The 5,774-nt window shown below is 38.5% G+C and overlaps 1 long non-coding RNA gene across 2 annotated transcripts; it reads left to right on the forward strand.

The window, feature by feature from the left end:
* Positions 1-446: 446 nt before the first annotated feature.
* LOC121655377 lies at positions 447-4,898 on the forward strand. 2 transcript variants are annotated; one of them, XR_006013183.1, is made up of 4 exons: positions 447-2,154; positions 4,045-4,219; positions 4,377-4,494; positions 4,685-4,898. It is a non-coding gene; the product is annotated as an uncharacterized LOC121655377 (long non-coding RNA). The 2 variants fall into 2 exon arrangements; XR_006013184.1 differs by lacking the exon at positions 4,377-4,494.
* The last annotated feature ends 876 nt before the right edge of the window (positions 4,899-5,774 follow it).

A 5,774-nucleotide genomic window follows, 5' to 3' on the forward strand; every position in this document is an offset into this window, starting at 1 on the left:
CCTTTTCTGGGAATTCCTGCTGTAGGTAAGGAGTTTAAAACCTGTCAGCTCGCTGATGATACGGCAGTTTTTTAAGGGATCATCATCACATAGTAAGCGCAGTGAGTTGTATAAATTCATTTAGTGATGCATCAGGGTTCAAATGGATGTAGACACATCTGTTTAGTTTCCTCTGGAAAACTGGAACTGGTCCCATTACGCTGGAATACCAGTTAATGAGGAAGTGACACATCTTGGAATTATAATTTGTAAAGATAAACAGGAACGTTACAACTTAAATTTTAATCCAATTATTGAAAAAACAGGATCTAAACTGAGTTCTTGGTTAATGAGAGATCTCTCTCTATGTGGCAGAGTCTTCATTTCTAAAGCAGAAGGTAAATCCAGATCTATAAATGTCTCATCGTCACTTCACATCCCAAAACATCATTAAAGAACTGGATAAATACTATATGATGCCATGTGGAGGAAAAAGCCCGTTATCTCAGGAAAGACTTCATCAGAGGTTGTAGGGAACAAGGAGGTCTAGAGGTTCTGGACTTTAACTCCCTAAACAACACATTTAAAATGAAACGGATTCTGGAATTTCTGAAGATCCCGACAGCATCTGGAACGCTTTTCCAGCTTCTCTGTTTAATCATCCTGGTGGCTTTAATTTTCTGTTGAAAGCTCATTTTTCTGTTGGTAAAATTCCTTTAAATCCGGCTGACTTCCACAAACAAGCTCTTTTATCTGGTTATTGGTTTATAAACATAACTTCAGCCCCGTAGATGTTATATCTGGAACAACAAGGACTTCTTTATCAGAATAAATCTGTTTTATCCGACATGGTGTGGAAAAGGAATTCTGTTTGTAGCTCAGTTGTTGGATAAAAACGGGACTTCTGACATTCAGAATTCCTTAAAAAAGTCATTTACCTGGAACAGCTGAAGAGTTGGCTGTTGTCTTAAATGCAGCTCCTGCAGGCTCGTCACATGTTGAAGAACACGTCATTCCCAGAGATTAACACGGAATTTAACAACGTTTTCATGGCTGATGTTGATCTCACAGACAAACGTTGGAGCAACAAATAAATCAGGAATGAAGCGTCCGGTTCACTTCCAGCTGCTGCAGAGTTCTTCTGGGACTCTACCATGGCTGCTTTACAGGGAAAAAGCTGCTAAACTTCTTCATAATTACTGGATTAACAACAAGCTGGAAGAAGTTTCTTTTAAGGTTTAACTTCAGATTTTTCCTGTTCAGGAAACACTTCAAAGATTCCAGATAAATATTGATGATGCCTGTGTGTTCTGCAAAGCTAACAAAGAGACAATTTTCCAGATATTTTCCAACGTGTTCCCACCAAACAGTTCTGGTCCGACATGGAAAGCTTCGTCTGGGCTCAGTTAAACATCAACATCCACATTAATGTTTTCATCTTATATTTTATATTGAAAGGATTGTCAGTGATGTAAACTCTGTTATTCAGCTATTAATCATTCTTGGCAGGTTTCATGTCCACAAGTGTAAATGTTCTGGATCTAAACCTTTTTAATCTTTTTATTGTGGATCTGAAATCTTAAACCAGCTCAGCTGAAAATGTGAAGAACCAGAAAGCAACAAGAACTCTTGATATTTTGAAGAAACTGCACATTATTTCATTTTTCTATGTAAAATAAAATAAATAAAAACTCCACGTTTGTATCTGTTGTCTTCGGCCTTGTTCAGTTGAAGCTGTTTAAGTTGCATCTTATATGTAAAATGTTTTCTGTTATAAAATCTAAAACGTGTTCAGAGCCTGAATTGGGACGCAGGTCTATACTGTTCCTTGTGGTTCCAGGTGAGATCCGTACTCGGACGTCTACATATGTTTATGTTCCAGTTAATCTGTAGCTGGTTTAGAGAGGATAGCTGCGCTGCTTTCCACCAGTAGGTGGCAGTAGCGCTCTACTAATGGGGGCGACCGGTCCGGAGCTGGAATTTCTTAGAGGAAGTAGCCGGTCAGGCAGAACAGCTGACAGCATCCACCGCTGATCTATACTGTTCCTCGTCCTTCCAGGGATCAGCATGAATAAAGCCTTTCATGAAGCGGAGCATGGCTGAATTTCTCCCGTGTGTAACACATGGAGTTCGAAGCTTCACACACCTGGAAACAGCAGCAGGGTTATGTCACTGGTATGGATCATATCATTTAATATGCACCTGTTAACTCCTGTTCATGTGTTTTTGCATGTTTTGTGCAGAGTGTCCCACATGCAGTCTGTCCCTTGAACACAACACAGTCTTGTCTTGCTGGTTGATGAGAGATATAGCACACAGTCTGGCTGAAGCTGGTCTTTAACAGCTCGTCCTGGGAAAGACAAAGAACGCTGTAGTCTAGGCCCAGAATCAATCTGGGATAAATTCAGAGAATATAAACCTAGCGGAGCTCTGAGATCCGTAGACTCTGGTCCACTAGTCCAGACCAGAGTCCAGACTAAACATGGAGAAGCAGCATTTAGCTGTTATGCTGCAAACAAGTGGAACAAACTGCCAGTGGAGATTAAACTTTCACCAAACTGTAGTAACTTGACACGTTTTGAAGTACTACATGACTTTATTCCATAACAGGAATCTCCACAACGTACAGCTAACGTGCTGTTCAGAACACACATTTTCTCTGGAGAACTTCTTCTCTGTACCTCCCAGCGTTATACAGCGACAGCGCCACTAAATTTATACATCACATCACTACACAAACGTAGACACTTTAAATCAGGTTAAAACTTTTCTTTTCTCCTGCACCTATGCATGAAATCTGCTGCTAACTTTTAACTTATCTTGCTTTTAATCATTTTAACTTAATTTATCATTTTATTGTGATTTTTGCTGTTTGTTTCTGTCTTTTCTGCTTTCTTGCAGCATTTGTAATGATTTTAATGTTTTATGTGCACTTTGAATTGTCTCATATGTGAAATGTGTTTTAGTACAAATAAACTTCCCTTGTAGTTTAATTCAGATTGATTCATGTTTTAATGGAGATTTCATCATTTGTTTTGAGACAAACAAAATTATTTTCTAATAGCTTCTAAACCATGTTTAATAAAACTTCATAAACCTAAACACTTTGTATTTTATCTTATTTCATATTTAATATTCTATTTATTCTTTTTAAGGTTTGAATATCTGTGAACACTTATTGAAACAGAATTTAGATTCTGATGTTGTTGAAAGGATGTAAAGAATAATGTTGGAGACGAGGACTCATGTTGAAATAAATCTACATTGTGAAGCAACCCTTTCTTACATTGGATTAGAAATATTGTAGAAAATTATACTGAATTACCAGGTTTTACAGAACATTGTGCTCTTGTAGACGTAACATGTAAGGTTATAATGACATGATTTTAATAATAATAGGTGGTGATCTGAAGCGGCCGGTCTGAGGCATTAAATGAGTCCCACTCCGGCCCTGCTGTCTCCTGCAGGAAGGTTCCTGCTTATATAGGCGCTGACAAAAGACTGTACAATGCTGCCCCCTGGTGGCCAAACAAGATATATACAGATACTTAAAAATGGCTCCTACAGACGCAGAAACAAAACTATGGATCTTTCAGATTAATTCACTTTGGGACCTGCTTCCAAAAATGAGTGTTAACAAGCTTCCAAAATGCTGCTTGTATATGGACAAAATGTCCAAACACTGGACATTTTTTATGGCTACACTTAAACTCGTCCCCATGTGGACACGGACTCAGCTGTTTCTGCTCCTTCCCTTTCTCTTCCTGCTGAAACTTTCTCACTTTCAGTCCTTCACGTTGTAAATGAAGTTTCAACAGTTACAGAGCCAGTGTTTTAGCATTTATTTCATTTTTATTTATTTTTCTGGGCCTTTCTTTGACGTGTAGCTGTTTCAGGTTTACACAAAATATTTTCTAAACTGATTTTAGTCTAAATAGTAAGCTGCTGGGCCAATTTCTACACAAACCATCTCTACAAACCTTCTTCGGCTGTACTGAACCACAGATTAGTTGAGGACAAATTTACAATTATTGTAAAACTGAAGACGGTTTGATATTTCTTCAGCTGCAGGTTTGTGATGAAGTGGAGCGAAAACATCCAGCTTTGGGAAAGAAGTGACAAAGATTTGACTGCGTCTGCAAAAAGTGCTTCACCTGCCTCCAGAGAAATCTCTGCCATACCAGCTGTACCTGGAGGCCAGAGAGGAGGCTCTCGTTGAAGAGTTACCAGGAGTTAACAGGTGCATATTAAACCATGTCGCCCAGACCAGTGAAGCAACATTTTCTCTACATCACCCTCTTGCTGTCTTCAGCTTTCTGAAACCTTTGAAATACAGAAACAAGAATTTCCAGCATTAAAACACGGTTTAGATGTTAAATGTCTTGTTTCTCTTGCAGGTATTGACTCTTTATATTTCTCCCATACGTCTATAAGGAGAACATGAACCTTTTTATCCCTCTTGGAGACTCTGATGCAGACATGTGGTGTTTAACTGAACCAAACACACACAACAAAGTTAGCAAGTTAACTTTTCTTATTGATTGTATGACTGAAATTATGTAATTAAAACAGAAATAGCTGAAAGGAAACAAACTTTTTATTATTTAATTACATTTGGCTACACACTAAATAGTTTATTTACTTTACAAAGAATTAAAAAATGAGCTCTAATGTGGTTCGTTGTGTTTGTTCCGTGTGATTGTAGCGTGACCTTCCATCTCCACACACAACTATTCTCCTGACTGGTCAAGACTGGAAAATGTCCTTCTTCACCAAACGAGCTCCAAACGTTGTGAAAGCAGACGATGTTGAGGAAGGGGTCATCTCTGCCTTCTGCACTGACTTTGTCTTCAAGCTGGCAAACCCGAGACACCTGAAGACACACTGACGTTCCTCCAGAGGTGCATGGTGGTGACCAACCTCTGTCAAGAACTGTTAACAGGACCATAAATCTTCTTTATTCACTCCATTATGCCGCATACCTAGCAGTGCTTCTAATGCTCCAGGAGAGAATTTACCTTAAATTAATTCAGCACAAAGGACTTTATAGAATTTATTATTATTGTTTTATGGTATAAAGTTAGAGGAAGAAAAACTGTAGAACAGATGATGATGTTTGTTGTGATTTCATCTTTCATTCTGTTGCGTGTTTGTGTGTGAATGACGCCTAACAAAGCTTCTTTATTTTCATCACTGGCTGAAATAAATTAAACTAAAGACAATAAAACCACCAATAGATGGAGGCCTGAGAAACGTAGGAAAGACCAGAACTGTTAGTTCCACATGTGTCTGATCATCCAGTGTGTAACAGCAACGAGCAACGCAAAGCAACATGTTTAGTTTTTTCTAGAAGTTTCTTTGTAACATGCTCCATCATACAAGTACAACATGCATGTAAGCTGAGCCCCGTCCAGACTGTGAAGTATAAGTGTAAGAATAGTAGAACACACACACTTTCTGCTGCTGTTTTCATGGTGTTCAGTGTGTCTTTCTGCAGGTGCTCCTGATGATTGTCTGCTGTGTTTTCATATAGAGGCCGTAGGATGTTTTCTGTTTCTCTACTGGTGTTGCAGCTGGTTGTTCTATTGTTTCTGTTGTTTCTATCTTTGTCCTCTCTCCACTTTTTACTCTCATTTTCTCTTCTGTTTAATTCAATCCAGCTTTATTTGTACAGCAGCTCTTTACAACAAAGTCCTCTCAGGGCTCCTTTCTTTCATATCCTGTGTCAGGTCCAGCTTTTAAATCTTTATTCAGCAAAAAACTACTAAAAGAAATGAATAATACTGACGTATCAG

The sequence above is a fragment of the Melanotaenia boesemani genome, chromosome 2 (assembly GCF_017639745.1).
Source record: "Melanotaenia boesemani isolate fMelBoe1 chromosome 2, fMelBoe1.pri, whole genome shotgun sequence".
NCBI classification, from domain to species: domain Eukaryota; kingdom Metazoa; phylum Chordata; class Actinopteri; order Atheriniformes; family Melanotaeniidae; genus Melanotaenia; species Melanotaenia boesemani.